Source organism: Dipodomys merriami, unplaced genomic scaffold (assembly GCF_024711535.1).
Source record: "Dipodomys merriami isolate MVZ:Mamm:240054 unplaced genomic scaffold, mDipMer1.0.p SCAF_76, whole genome shotgun sequence".
Lineage (NCBI taxonomy): Eukaryota > Metazoa > Chordata > Mammalia > Rodentia > Heteromyidae > Dipodomys > Dipodomys merriami.
In genome coordinates this window covers 1,935,483-1,951,611 of record NW_027206357.1, presented here as the reverse complement: position 1 = coordinate 1,951,611, position 16,129 = coordinate 1,935,483, and the positions used below count along the sequence as shown (strand labels likewise).

General features: G+C 37.6%; 1 long non-coding RNA gene across 1 annotated transcript; it reads right to left on the bottom strand.

The window, feature by feature from the left end:
* Positions 1-844: 844 nt before the first annotated feature.
* On the bottom strand, positions 845-12,663 carry LOC138818432 (uncharacterized). Its single transcript, XR_011369127.1, has 3 exons — positions 12,353-12,663; positions 2,798-2,870; positions 845-928 (listed from the first exon to the last, which is right to left on the bottom strand). It is a non-coding gene; the product is annotated as an uncharacterized lncRNA (long non-coding RNA).
* Between the last annotated feature and the right edge of the window lie 3,466 nt (positions 12,664-16,129).

Below are 16,129 nucleotides of genomic sequence, written 5' to 3'. Positions count from 1 at the left end.
AAAGTTGTAAAGTTCATTTTTCAGCATAACGACTTGTACATTTCATTGTTGCAATGGTTCCACCTGTATTCCTATTTAAACGATTAGTTTTTTCCCTTCCCCTGTACAAATTATACTAACATCAAATACAGTGAAATCTGAGTTATTTTCATTATGTTAAAAAACGAACTTTACAACTTTGGCCCGGGAATGGGGGAGGGAGGGTGTGGGGATCAGTGTATGGGGAGATGAAAGGGATTGAAGGGGAAACAAAGGAGGAGGCAACAATGCTTGAAAAGAAATATACTCAATACCTTGCCATTGTAATTGCAACTCCTTGGTACGGTATTTTCACAATAAAAAAAAACTTCAAAAAATATTTATCCCTTAATATAATTCAAATACCAATCAAGAGTAATTTTATATAATCATTACAATTGTCATTTTATTACTATCATAAAACAGAATAAAATACCAGTCCCAATTATTACCTACATATCATTAGTCTTAATTCCTAATCATTATCTAAATATCTTAAACAATCTAAATAGTCATGTCTTTAATATAGACATAAATATTCTATCCTTTTTACTTAACATTTTCCAGGGGCATATATTCATGTTTCATTTTTTAAATTTTTTATTTTATTTTTATTTTTTGTGAACATACTGTGCAGAGAGGTTACAATTACATGGGCAAGATAATGAGTACATTTCTTATCAAACATTGCAGCTTCCTCCTTTGTTTACCCTTCACATCCCTTCCTAGCCTTCCCTCACCCCCCCCACTCAATTCTCCCCCCCCACCAAAATTGTAAAGTTCGTTTTCCATATGACAACTTGTACTTCTCTTTGTTGCAAGGGGCCACCTGGATCCTTAAACGACTTGTTTTTCCCCATCTCCTCCACAATTTATACCGACATCAAATATAGTGAAAGCAGGGGTTATACTGTGGGGGAGGGACATATAAAGCAACAAAGAAATAATCTAATAAATGCGTTAGAAACAAATGCATGAAAGAAAAAAAAACATTTAAATACATATCTAAGGGTTCATTTTCCTTGCATCACACTAAATCTACCAGCACAACTATGTTTATTGCAGCATTATTTACCATAGCTAAGATATGGAACCAACCCAGATACCTCTCAGTAGATGAATGGATCAAGAAAATGTGGTATATATACACAATGGAATTCTAAGCCTCCATCAGAAAGAATGACATTCCCCCATTTATTAGGAAATGGAAAGGCTTAGAAAAATTATAATAAGTGAAGTAAGCCACTCCCAAAGTAACATGGGTCCCATTGTTTCCCTTATTTGCAATATCTAGTATATGTATGAGTCAAGCAGAAAAGGTCAGATAATATATTCATGTTTCTAAGAAATGTTCACAGCAGTTAAAAATACTTTTGTGAAATTAATGTGATTCATGTTGTTGTTGTTGTTGTTTGTAAGGCCTGGACATTGTCCCTAAGCCTTTTTGTGCTCATGGCCAGCACTGTAGTACTTGAAGCAAAGGGCTAATTGCTGTTTTTGAGTGGTTAATTGGAGACAAGAATCTAACATGAACTTTTCTGTCGGGGCTAGATGTGAAAACAGCTGCTAGATCTCAGCAGCCAGAGGAGCTAGAATTATAGGTGTGAGTTACTGGCACTTGGTTTGATGATTTTTTTAATTTTAATTATGTTTGAAGATGTTTGTTTCACTCTAATGCACACAATTCTATACATAAATATATATAAATATATATATATATATATATATATACATATGTATGATGACAAATTCCCTCTAAAAATGTATAAATTTCCACACATAACATTTATACACACACACACATACACACACACACACACACACACAAACACACACATATTTCTGAATATATAGGCTCCCTCAAAAACTTTTATGCTACTATTTTTTACCCTTTTCATGTCAAAGATATATAGTCTATTTTTCCAAAATTTTTCTAGAGTAAAGTGACTAATATTTCAATAGAAAGTAGAATATATTATTTTCAAGGTAATTTTAGATATACACATGATCTTGTAGTAATATTTATAGTATATTACTTGAAAAAGTTGTGTTCAAACCCTTAAATATTTGTGTGTAATGACAGGGAGAGAGGAAGTTAATTCATACTGGTTAGGAATGTGCAATACTTCAAAAATCGGTTCAATAATTTGTTATAAGCACATAGTCAAGCTACCTGATATGGCTTAGTTTTTTTATTTCTTTATTTATTCAAAATTTTAACATGAATGCATGCACAGTGGTAATATTAAAATTATTAATCAAAATACAAATAATACAAAATCATAGACACATACCAGGCTTTCAATAATTAGCACTTATTATGCTAATAATTTTGTTGAAGATGATGGTGACCAGAGTGACCCTGATAATGACAATGTTATGATTGAAAAGGAAAAATTTTTAGACATCTTTGAAGCTAGATTTCCCACATTGAATACATAATAATAAACAGAGTTGGATTACATACAATAAGAATAACAAGAGGAGAGTTTCAATATCAAGAAATACAATCACATAATCAGGTGAGACAGTAAATCCATATGTGATTTTTGCAGTCTCTCTAATGTCTATTCACTCTTCTTGTTGGTATTGTTTGCTTATAAATAAAATCGTTTATTTCCACATGTTTATTATCCCACATAGATAAAATATAATAATCTGAGTGCTTTGTTATCAAATGTTCTTGTTTTTTCTAGCCTTGGGAACTTAGGAGAAACCCTTTCACCACCCACATAGCCAGTTGCTTAGTTACATATCCTTAGAAGGTAACAACACATACCTCAAGCATGCTTCACTCATTAGGCAGAAATCCTTATTCAGTTTTAGTTTCTTTCCAGTTCACTGAAGAAAATCTATGTATAAATTTATGAAGAACACTTGGCAACACATACAGCAATAAGAAAATTTTGATGGACTAAGATTAGTTTTCAACCTAGTGTGATTAGTTCAAGTAACATTCTCATCTAGATACTATTCAATAACGAATGTTTTCCAGTGATATGTTGAGTATGTTCTTCAATGCAACTGTAGACACATGACCCAATTTACATAATACCACTTACATATCTGTAGTTGCCTTCAAAGGACACAGCCCTTAGAGCCAGGAGGTAAAATATATTTTTATTTCTGCATGAAACAATTTGTGACTTTATACCAACAAACTGAATTTGACTCTTTCCTTATTTGTAAACTAGGGTGGAAAATGTAAGGACTCGTCACTTTTCCTTTTTCTTGCTCTAGGAGTAAGCAAATGTATTCTTCAATATTTCTGGTAGATTACATCCATTTATAGATGAGAAATGTAAGGCCAACAGTCAATTTAGTGAGTAAATAATGATACTAGAATTTGTGTCTGAGCTCTTCCCTCTGCATACTTACAAGGAGCAGTAATTTGTTGATGGAGAGGACCAATATGTAAAGACAATGGGGAAAAAACATACTTTGTAAATAGCTGTTTAAGACTAGGTGACCAGTGATGAGTACATGAAACAGACTTGTGTCAGGGGCATAAAAAGGAGTACATAGAAATCATATTAGTGCTGGGCGCCAGTGGCTCATGTCTGTAATCCTATCTACACAGGAGGCTGAGATCTGAGGATCACGGTTCAAAGCCCGCCAGGGCAGAAAAGTCCATGAGACTCTGATCTCCAATGAAAACCACTAGAAAACTCGAAAATAATGCTGTAGCTCAAGAGGTAGAGTGATCTCCTTGAGCTGAAGAGCACAGGGACAGCACACAGGCCCAGAGTTCCAGCTCCATGACCAACCAAAAAAAAAAGAAAGAAATCAAATTAGTAACAGAAACTAAGAAAATCTTGATCGTTCATCTTATATAATGGGTGGAGTAGAAGGGTAAGAAGAAATCTAAAGGGTTCTACATCTATGACCAGGCAAATGTGTTAGTGATATTCTTGGCGATAAGGATTACAGGTGAAAATGATGGATTTAGGGGAAAAAATCTCTGATAATTCTAAAGTTTATAATAAACAGATGCAAAGATAGGTCTGTTTAGATATCATCAAAATATCCATGACCATGAATATGAAAAAGAATGATAAAATTGGGGACATTATTAAAAGGAAGAGGAAAAGAAAAGTTATGACATAAGTGTAGCATTGTGAGCACCAGTGTGGACAAGATTGGAAGAAAGAGATAAGGAAACAAGAAAGTAATAAAAACAGATTTACAGAAGTGAAGAAAGGAAAGAATTTGCAGGAAGAAAAGGTCAAAACTGTTACAGAGACATTGAAGGAAATATGCTATTTGGATTTGAAAACTAAAAGGACATAGACAAGTTTTTTTTTTTTTTTTTTTTTTTTTTTTTTTTTTTTAGGGGCAGGGGGTCCGGTCATGGGACCTGAACTCTGGGCCTGGGCACTGTTCCTCAGCTCTTCAGCTCAAGGCTAGTGATCTAACACTTGAGTCACAGCGCCACTACCGGTTTTTTCTTTTTTGCTTATGTGGTGCTGAGAAATCGAACCCAGGGCCTTAGGCATGCAAGGGAAGTACTCTACCACTGAGCCAACTTCCTAGCCTGATAGACAAGTTCAATAAGAACAGTGTTTTGGTGAACTGGTAGAGATGTATGTCATATTGATGAAATTTTGTGATATGAATGTGAAGCCATAAAATTCCAGATCCATGAATTCAACAAATCCTGTTGATTTTAAATGTTAGGAACAAATGCTTTTATCCTGACCTTAGAAGTATTATACAGATGTAACTGTCATGAACTTTACTTAGATATATTCTGTGAATATTTTTGAAGACTGTTTAACCAGGAGATTATGGTTGAACTATAGCACAGACATGCCTAATTTGCCCTACAGTTCCAATGAGTGATCCATGTATCTACATCAGTTTGGAATTTTATTGAAATATTGTTAGCTATGTTTGGTTATCTTTTCAGACTATTCATTATAAACATAGGACAATACCACCAAGTAAAGTTTGAACATTCAGTTTTACTGATGTTACTGAACACTCTGCAAATTGATTCTTCTTTAGAATAGAAAATGCCTCAATAGCCATTGATATGTCATAACTGTCATATACTCTATTTAAATATAATTCTTGTTAGGGATATCTCCATGCTGAAATAACCCTCTCAATGAACCTGCCACAAATTCTTATATGTAGGAAGTGCTCTTATAAACTTCAAGCTTTTATTGAATGGAAGAGTTCAGACATTACCCTCACCACAACGACTAAATGCCTAAAAAGATAAGACATTTTGTTTTACTACCTTTCTTTTATTTTCTGATACACATATGCATTTAGGGAAGGATTCTGATGTAACAATAATACAATGGTGACTTGTAATAACACAACATCTAGGATCTAGTGTTAATTCAGTTACTTACTAATTAGCTCCAAAGTGTGTGGATATTTTTATTTCTCCTGGGTAAACTAATGAGCTCCAAGAAAATATCCCTAAGGAGCCTTTCAATTCAGATATCACTGTTTGTCGCAAAATGCCTTAAATTCTACACCCTCTAATGTGGGCATAGAGTTATACTGTGGAACTTTTCTCCTCAGAGAGTGAGTACTACCCTATTGGTTAACATGGACAAAGTACCTTCATACATAGACTGGGTGTTTGCAAACAAGAAGTGGTATTTGAACAATGTTTTTAGCAGTTTGCACAGAAGAAATGGAAATAGAGCAACTGTGAAATCAAAAGGAACATGCAAAAAGACAAAGGTACAAAGTAGAATGTGCCAAGGAAATGCTGATGTGCAATTTCAAATAATGTGCTCAGGTGTGAGGGTGTGTTCAAAGTATAGCGTCAGAGAATATACTTGGATATCTTGAGAAAAAAACTGCATTAAACTATTCTGGGATTATCATACAAGTACAAACTCGTTACACTGACTCTCTAATCAGTCACAACATCATTAATTTAGGGAGTATTTTCCAAGAGCATACTGAGAAAAAGAGGACTCATCACAATTATTGTTCAGGTTGATGTAACGACAATCACATAAAGTTTCTTAGAAGTCTTCATATATTTTGGAGCATTAAAGTGGTAAAAAGCCAAGTAAATATTTTGCATGTATCTAAATTAAGTGGGACATATTATATTGGTGTCTCTTTAACTTGGATGTTATATTGTACTCTAAGTTGGGACAATGATCTGCTTTCAGTTATTTTCTTCTCTTCCCCTTCTTTTGCCCTTCCACTTAATGAGACATACTTGAGCTTGCATTTTTAAATCGTTCAAAATTATATGAATTTCTCCATACTTCTCGCAGCCTCCTATATCTTTCTCAAGGGAATATCTTTTCACTACCATTTTTTATCCCATATGATATTGGATATCTTCTTGACTAATTCAGTGCAAGATACACATTAGACTCATACATATATCTCAACACTTGTACCACCATAAAATCCTATCTTACTTAGAAATCATGATTTCAGTATGTCTGGGGAGGGGACATCTGTCATTTTTGAATGACCATAATTGTTACTTACATGCAAGCATGTTTTAAACCAATATGCCTCTCAGTAGATGAATGAATAGGCATGTCCATTGCGGTGCTGTGGGCTGTGGCATGGACGAGGAAGAAAAATGGTTGGCTACCCTTTGTTATTAATCCTGGGCCCCGGGGCTGGCCTGACGGAGAGTTTCCCTGCATAGGATAAGTATTTTTATAGTTATCCTTTATTGTCTATTTTTGATCTACACACTCTTGCCTAGTGCTTTCCTTTTTTACATTTAGGGCAAATTCCTCTTCCTCTCTTGTTAACATCAGTAGCGTTTTTACAATTCTTCTTTATATGTCCCATTTGACCACATCCAAAACATTTTAGATTAGCGGGTTTGGTTTGTAAAGCATGCAAGGTAGTGGGCATAGTTTCAGCACAAACAACTGCATAAGCCGGGATTCAGATGTAATGTCTTTACACGCCCTTAAATATGTATTTACATCCCCAGATTCTTTAATAGGCAATAGGGCTCATCTACAGTCCTCATTAACATTCTCACAAGCCAACATGCCCAGTAGTTGTTGCTGTGCAGCCTCTCCCACAACAGTAAGTTCCAAGGTCAGTTTCAATCATGATAAAAATTCAACATAGGGTTTATTAAGTTTTTGAATTACTTTTGTCCAGGAGCCATAATGCTCTCCTACCAGCCGAATCCTCTCCCATGCCTCAATACCTATGTCTCGTAACTACTCATGGATCTCTTCAGGAGAGTTCACTTGCATATTAGCAACTGCATATTTTTCTGTTCTACTCAACATGGGAAAGGTTATGACCTATAGGCGCGGATTATTGCTCTGTGCATTTTGTCTAGTCCTTTCTGTACATAACTCAGTAAACCACATTTGCCATTGTAGGTATTCAGGATCCTTAATTAGGCTCTACAAAGCAACTTTCAATCCTCGAGAGCAAAATTATTGTAATGTCGGGCAAGCCCATTAAACAATTCCTTACCATAATGAGACTGAGGACCATACAACGTCACTGCCTTCTTAAGTTTACCAATATCATTGACAACAACACCTTCATATTTGACTGGTTGAGCTAAATCATTCATAGGGGCTGATCAAATTACAGGATAAGAAAAAATATGCATTTCATCATCAAACTCACTGTCTAAGCCTTCTGTTTTGTGAGGGAGTGACACGGTAAAAATTGCTTCGGCAAGCAGAGGAGCAGAAGGCTGTTTTACTTTCACTTTCTCAGATTCTCTTTCACTCTGCCAATTTCTAACTCCATATGTTGTAATCTTGATAAAATCAATTCCATTTGCTCAGACATTCTATTTACGCTTTCAGATTGTTCTTTTTCAGGCTTCTTTACTTCTTGTTTTTTCTGTTAATTGTGATGCATCCTTATCTATTACGTCCTTAACCTCAGAGTCCAATTGTAAATCTACAATAGAAGGGGTGGCCTCTTTTCTCATTTAAAGCTTTAAAAAGGGTATGTAAAATAGCCCAAATGGACCAAAATCTAACGGGAATCCTTTCCCCTTCTCAAACAGCTCTTTCTACATTATATTTTACTCATTTCCAATTATCAACATCTAATGTCCCTTCAACGGGGAACCAAGGATTCCATTCCCTAACTACATTAATACACATTTCTATGTCAAAAGAAGAAATAGTTATACCATAAGCAGCAAGTAAATGTTTTAGCATATGTAAGTACGGAGTAGACTTAACTTGTCCCATCACCCTGTAATTAAAAAAGTACTTACCTGTATATACCTTCCTGAATTCAACACTTCAGGGTCCCTGTTTGGGTGCCAGTTGGCAACGTCTAAGGCATTGGGGTCCCTGGGTAAGGGTCACAAAATCACCAGGATACAGGGGATACAGAGTGCAAACAGCAATTGCCACTGCATGCTGTGCTTTATTGCTAGTGGGTATTTAAAGACAAGCAAGTATTATATTTGCCAAGATTTAGTCAGGAAATATTCACACAAAGAATTTCAACAGATACAATTTTGCTTAAACTATGAGACAATGTCTTTGTATATTTTTATCTAAACTATTTTAGAGCAAGTTCAAACCACTTCCCTGTACTCAGGAAAATGCTTGACTAGCTGTTCCTCTATGCTTATGTAAGCAGAAGAGCTACTTCCTCAGCTCCCAGGAATCTGACAGGAGCTTTGAGATAGGGAGAGAGATCATATTCCCTCTCTAACTTGGCATGCCAAGAGCTTTCCACATACACAAATACAGTCCTCAGATAATCCTGAGGCCGGAGCCTGCATCATTCTGCCCCTCCAACACAGACCATGAGGTTTCACACAGATTGTCTCACCAACTCTTCTATTGATTTAAGCAAAACAAAGCAAAGCAAAGCATACAAAATAGACTTTATGGTTAATTAAGCTGCTATTAAAAATTCTAGGCAGAACTATACTGTTAAATGATGAGTTAGTAAATATGGTTTGTAGATACTTATCTCACATGTGTCACAAAAATAACATGGATTCATCACTAGAAACTCTGAAGTGTACAGTATATTAATTAGGTGAGTTTCATTCGGTACCCAATGAAGAGAACACCACACGGTATTCATTCAGGTAAAGTAGTTTATTTACTGAACTGCTGCCAATGCCATATATGGTGGAAAGCCATGTAAAAAAATGGGGGACCCAACCTGGGAGAAGTATGTATCTATGTAAAGGACCAGATGAGGTGTGGCAGTTTGAGGGAAACTCTGGCGACACTGGATCTGGATGTGACTTCAAGTTCTGGAACTCACCTCTGGTCAGATGGAAAGTGTGACCAGAGGCTGACAAGGTTGTGACTTAACAGGATGGGGAGGTGGCTAACTCCAGGTGTGCCAGATACTAGGCAACACATGAAGGGTTGAAACTTAGCCAAGAAGTGTGAAGGTGTCTGAATAGGGTCTGCATGGCCTGGGGCAGACCTAACACCAAATACAGGTAGTACCTCTGACATATGACTCCTGACTCCAAACAATTCATTCTCAATCATTTTCTTTCTTTCTTTCTTTCTTTCTTTCTTTCTTTCTTTCTTTCTTTCTTTCTTTCTTTCTTTCTTTCTTTCTTTCTTTCTTTCTTTCTTTCTATCTTTCTTTCTTTCTATCTTTCTTTCTTTCTTCCTTCCTTCCTTCCTTCCTTCCTTTCTTTCTTCCTTTCTTTCTTTCTTCCTTTCTTTCTTCCTTTCTTTCTTTCTTTCTTTCTTTCTTTCTTTCTTTCTTTCTTTCTTTCTTTCTTTCTTTCTATCTTTCTTTCTTTCCTTCTTTCCATCTTTCTTTCTTTCTTTCTTTCTTTCTTTCTTTCTTTCTTTCTTTCTTTCTTTCTTTCTTTCTTTCTTTCTTCCTTCCTTCCTTCCTTCCTTCCTTTCTTTTCTCCCTTCCCCTCTCTCACTTTTATTTTTTTGGTCGGTCATGGGGTTTGAACTGTGGGCTTGGGCACTGTCCCTCAGCTCTTGAGCTCAAGGTGAGCTCTCTACTGCTTGAGCCATAGCGCCACTTCTGGTTTTTGCGTGGTTTATTGGAGATAAGGGTTTCACGGACTTTCCTGCCCAGGCTGGCTTTGAATCGCAATCCTCAGATCTCAGCCTTCTGAGTAGCTAGGACTACAGGTGTGAGCCACCAGTGCCCAGCTCTCTCTCTCTATCTCTCCCCTCTTTCACTCACCCTCCCTCTCTTCCCTACTTCAGTATTCTCAACTCTCAAATAATGAACACTTGCTGAGTTGAACTCACAGGCTGGGAGAGCAGCTTAATTGGCATATGTGAAATTTATTTAATGTTTCCTTACACCTCTACCACAGGTCACTGGAATCAAATAATGAACACTCAGCAGCATAGCATCTTAAGCCATTTGTAGGAGGAAAGCAAGCATGCTCACTGCCTTCTGTGAGGTCGACCCTAGGAAGGTGGGGCAGACTCCTCCCTCATCTTGCTAAAACTCAGCCCAGTTTCTGCATCAGTAGAGGTTACTGCCTACAAGTGTCCCAGTTACCCAAGTGACACAAGTACTAGGCAGAGGCTTAGCCTCTTGTGGTTCTGAGATTAATGGCATGATTCAACATGATCCACTAGTTTGTTGTGATTGGGACTTCTAGAATTTTTGGTTAGACTATGTTCAAATTGTGATCTATTTATTTCTGATTGCTAACCATGATTATAGATGTGAACCAGCACATCAGACCATTCAAAGTTCTTTATCCCACATGGAAGACGTGAAGTTTATTTTACCAAATGACATACAAGTTGACAGACATAAAAGTAAGTCCTTAATTCTGGTCAAGATGTGTTATTAATGTGAAACAAAATTACTTAGCAAAATATCTGACTACTGTGATTATACTTTCAAACTTACCCTAAACTTTAATATCAAATCATCTATATTAGCCAATGATTCGCTCAAATTACCTGTAATCATTTATGTCTGTCCTATCTTCTAGAAGTATGGAGAACTGGAGCTTACACAATTAACTAAAGTGGTAGAATTTGAGAGGATCACAGTTCTAAATCAGTCTAGGAAGGAAAGTATCAGCCATATCAACCTACTAGGTGGGTATATTGGAATGCAATCATGATCCCTGATTTTGGGGCTTGGTGTAAAAATTGCTACTCTATGAGTAAAGTAAATTAAACAAGAAAGGATTGGTGGAGTGACTCCAGTGGTGGAATACTTGTCTGGCAAACACAACATCAAAACTCAAATCAACTTACTAAAGATAAAATAAGAAAAGGAAAAAAAGAACAACTCATACTGAGCATGCGTTCAATGTAAAGATTTACACTACATTATTGTAGTTATTAATACCATCATTTCTAGGAGCACACACATTTTGTGTGAAGACTAAATGAAAAAAATGACACCCTATATATAAAGCTTTGGTAAAACACGAGTCTAACTCACAATGGTGAACACTTAAGATTGCATGTGCAGTGGTGTTGCAGGGATGTTAAGGTTTATGGAAGTTCATGAACTTGACATGATGAAATTACCTAACCATACATAACCATACAATTAACTGGACAGATACAGTTGATATATATATTACACACACATGTATGTATATATTAAGTGACATATAAATAAAATGAAAAATTTATAAGGAATAGAGCTAGATGCCATGTCTGACTCAAGCAGAAAAGGTCAGATAAGTTGGTGTTAGGGAAATGAACTCTAAGGTATGTATTCAAAAATTTTACTTTCATTCCATTTTTTCTAGTACATTTATAAGTTTAATTCTTTGTTGCTTTTTATGTCCCTCCCCCATGATATAATCCCTGCTTTCACTATATTTTATGTTGTTATAATTTATGGAGGGGAAGGGAAAGAAAATCATTTAAATAGGGATTACAGGTGGACCCATTGCAACAATGAGACGTACAAGTCCTATGTCTAAAATGAACTTTACAACTTTGTTAGCGGGAGGTGGAGGGTCGGGTAGGCTGATGGGGAGAGGATGGGATGGGAAGGGGAATAAAAGGAGGAGGCTACAATGCTTGATAAGATATGTACTCATTATCTTGCCCATGTAATTTTAACCCCTCTGTACAGTATTTTCACTATAAAAAATATGAAGAAAAAGAATCAGCTGCTGTGGACTAAAAGTTTGCGATAATCCTTCTAAATTAATGACTGCACATGTTGTTACATGTCTACCATCCCAACTCCAGAGGACCAGGGCTGGTGAAGGATACCTGTCACAGATAGGAAGACCTCGAATAGCCCAGCAAGAGCTTATATTGAGGCTCTGTTTCAGAAATTCCCAAGACAGAAAGGTGGCTCCTCAGAGCCAGTGAGAGGACACAAGTCGTGGGTCATGGGGCCCTCAGAGGGGTGTCTGACCCGGGGTAGGGGTGGTTTGGGGGCAGCCACTCACCTGTGCTGCTGGGAGAATTTGCTTTAGGATGCTCCAGGTCGAGCGAGCAGTGATGGCAGTGGCATTGCAGACACATGGCCTCAGAGCAAAGAACCTGGGCCAGGGAGCAGGTTGGGGCTCTATGCGGCCTGGCAAGGTGCCATTGCCTGATGTTTGAAATTCCGCACCTTGGGAAGGAGGGAAAGAAGCCAGGGTGAGGGCAGGCATCTCAATTTCCTTCTATATTCCAAAGTTGCCTGGAGTCTCTTCCTCACCACTCAGCCATCTCTACCTTCCTTAATTGCTGGTAGTGGTGTAAACTAACAGAAGGAATCCTGGTGCTACCAGGCAGCATGGAATGTGGGCGTGACCACCATTCTTGTATCTCATTGGTCAGAAAGAACTATGAAAGAATGGGGGTGTGGCCAGAATCCTGTGATCCAAGCAGCATGGGCAGAGTCAAGAAATAGCAGCTCCCCCAGCCCTTTTCTCAGGGAACAATGTCCAATTCAGTTGGATACAAGAGGGTGACCTCATTTAGCTGGATGGTTTCACAGATTGTTGTGTATGTCTGTTTGTTCCCATTCCCAGTCCTTGTACTCAGGATATGTGCACAGTCTGTGAGCTGCTTTTGATCAAGGCTGGCCTTCCACACTAGAGCCACAGTGATTCTGGCTTTGTTGGCACTGAAGTTGGACTTCTTGCCTAGGGTGTCTTCGACTATGATCCTCCCATCACAGCCTTGTAAGTATCAAGGAGGACTGCTGAGAGCCACTGGTGCCTGCCTAATCATTGGTCTTGTTGATGTTCTTGGACAGACTGGTGAGTTCCCTATCCTCGGGTTTAAGTGGTGGGAGCTGTAGCCCACAGTTGGAATCTTCGTCCTGCCACCTCCAAATGGAAGGAGATCCTAAGCAACATATTCCTGTCCATATGATTACCAATGGAATATGATGAATGTCATGATTGAAAGAGCAGTTCTTGAATGATTCTAGGATAAAATTATACACAATTATGTTATAGGACACTGATCGATGTTAGTTAATATTTTATGAGGCATTTAAACAATCACATTAATAAAATGGAGGAATAATGAAATACCTTAGAATTACTATGCTATTACAAACTATAAAGGTGCCATTTTTCTGCCAAGACTGAGACTGGAACTGGTCTTGTTAACTCTGTTGCACTGTGTGGGAAGGGGAAACTGGACTCCGAGAAGTCAAGAAATTCATGTCTATTCTTTAGGCCTGAAATAGATCCCCACCACTAGAAAACATCTTATTCATGTACAATTTACATATATGATTTATATTTATATACATATGTTGACTCCATATTGCATTCAGTGCAGTTATTTTATTTTTTGTTTTATTCATGTATTGACCATTTATTTTGACTATTATGCACATAAAACATTGATTACATTGATTACATAAGATAGAGGTCTGCATATGTATTCCACTTCATACCTGACACCCAGGACTTTCACAGAAAAGGAAAACGTGTGTCACCATCAAGTTCTTACTCCACAATTCATTTTTGGGGAGTGCTGGCATCTGACCTCATGGCCTACAAGCCTACAAGGCCCAATTCATGAATGGTTGAGTGTCAGCACGCCATCCTGGGGCAAATTGAGCTGACAGGCTGTTGCCAGGACCTGAGCTCAAGCCCCAGGGGTTAAAAAAATAAGAACAGATTGACATGCAGATGGAAGTATGCTAAAAAATATGTGTTTTTACAGAGTATCGGAGATGTCTATACATTATTCAGTTTTATAGACTATATTCTTACCAATTCCTGGATATTAGTCATGCGTCCATGTAATTAGTGTTATTGTTTTCATCCTTATACTATTAATGAAATCAATCAGTGTCCTGAAATTATTGTGTTCCTGTAAGTAATAATATTCATTTTATGCTTCATAAATATTAAATAAAATCAATTAGCTTCCTGAAATGTTGCTGTCTAATTTTATAGGAGCATCATTCTTGATCAACTCATCGAACCTTGACATTGATAATATTCCATTGTTCTTCCTATGGATGGGAACCATTTTCTTAGTATCTCCTGCCATTGGTTGGTGTTAGGAGGGGGATTCAAAATCAGGGCCTATGTTGCCATGTGGGCCTATGGCTTCCCAGCTAGTCTGCCAGCCTTCAGCATTGCAAGGTGAAGTACCCTTTGCAAGTGTCATTCAGACCCATGAGGGTCTCCATGCAAAGGAAGAAAACTTAAAAAGGCCACATTTTTCTGTGAATTGCTTTCCCTGAAAGACCTGGGGGTCTAGGATCCCAGAAGCAGCTGTAGATCTAGTGGCTGCACCTGGCCGAGGGTGATCGAAGCTGAGACGGAGTTGCCACAACCTGACTTCAAGCACCATACTGAGAAAAGTAAAATAAAAAATTTAGCTCCCTGACTTGCAATTCACACAGTTTATTCTTACAGGCTTTGGATTTGAACTCAGGATCTGGGTAAATCTTGAGCAATGTGGATGAAGGGGAAGATCATTGTAATTGAAGATAAGAAAGTCAGGCCTCTTCACTAGTTTTAAATTCAAGCCCCAGCCCTGGAAACATACTATATATATTGTAAAGATAGGATTTATACTTACCTATAGATGTTCAGTCCATACATGTTTGGTGGGGTTGTTCCTTGAAATTTTTCTTTTATTCATTTATTTACCATTGATTGTACTATGATGAAACCCATTCCGTTTATTACATTGATGACATCCTATCACAGAACATCTAGATTTGTACAAATGTTCTTCAACATGCCAGGATTCTCAGGATCACCCAGGATATTCAGAGAAAAGGAAAACAAGTTTCACACTTGGCTTCTTACTCTACAACCCACTTGTTGGTAGTGCTGGTATCTGAACTCAGGGCCTAGTAGGACCATTTGTCCAATAAGTCAAGGTGAACACACCAACCTGTGAACTATGGAGCTAGGCCATTCCCAGGATCGGACATTGATCCCCAAGGTGGTCCACTATAGTCATAAATTCATAATTTAAACATACAATCTATATTGACATTCATGTGTCAACAGCGTCTTGTGTTTAGTGAACTTCTCCTTATTTTGTCTCTATTTCATGGAGGTATTGTGTATTTTACTAAATATGGTGACAGGTATAACTTTGCTGACATGGATGACAACCTGTTCCTATGGTTATAGGGTTGCCTATGAATTCCCCTTCTTGGTTAAGACTCAGGACTTTCACAGGAAAGGAAAAGGTGTGCAACAACTGGCCTCTGACATCAGGAATAATTTTTTGTCAGTGCTGGGATTTGAACTCAGGTCTGGGTATCTCTGTTGCACTTTGGGGGAAGGGGAAGCTCACCATCCTTGAAGACTAGAATTTCAGGCCTGGTCTAGGGCCTGATTTGAAGCCCCAGCACTGGACAAAATCGCAAGCCTACCTTTTTTAAACATAGGATCTCTCTTTACCTACAGGAGTGGTATGCATCTTGCATTCAGTGTAGATATTCTTTTTATTTTCTGTCTTATTCATTGATGTATTGTGCATTTTATTGAATATGGTGACAGATATAACTGTGCTGACATGGATGACAACCTATTCCCATGGCTATAGATTTGCTTATATAACATTCTCCATCCTCGATGAGACCCAGGATATTCACAGAACAGGAAAACATATGCAACCTTGGTTTTCTCACATCAGAATGAATCTTTTGGCAGTGCTGGAATTTGAACTCATGGCCTATCAGGCCCAATTGGTGAATGGGTCATGTTTAGCACAGCAGCCTGTTAGCCTCTAAGGAGCTAGGCCAT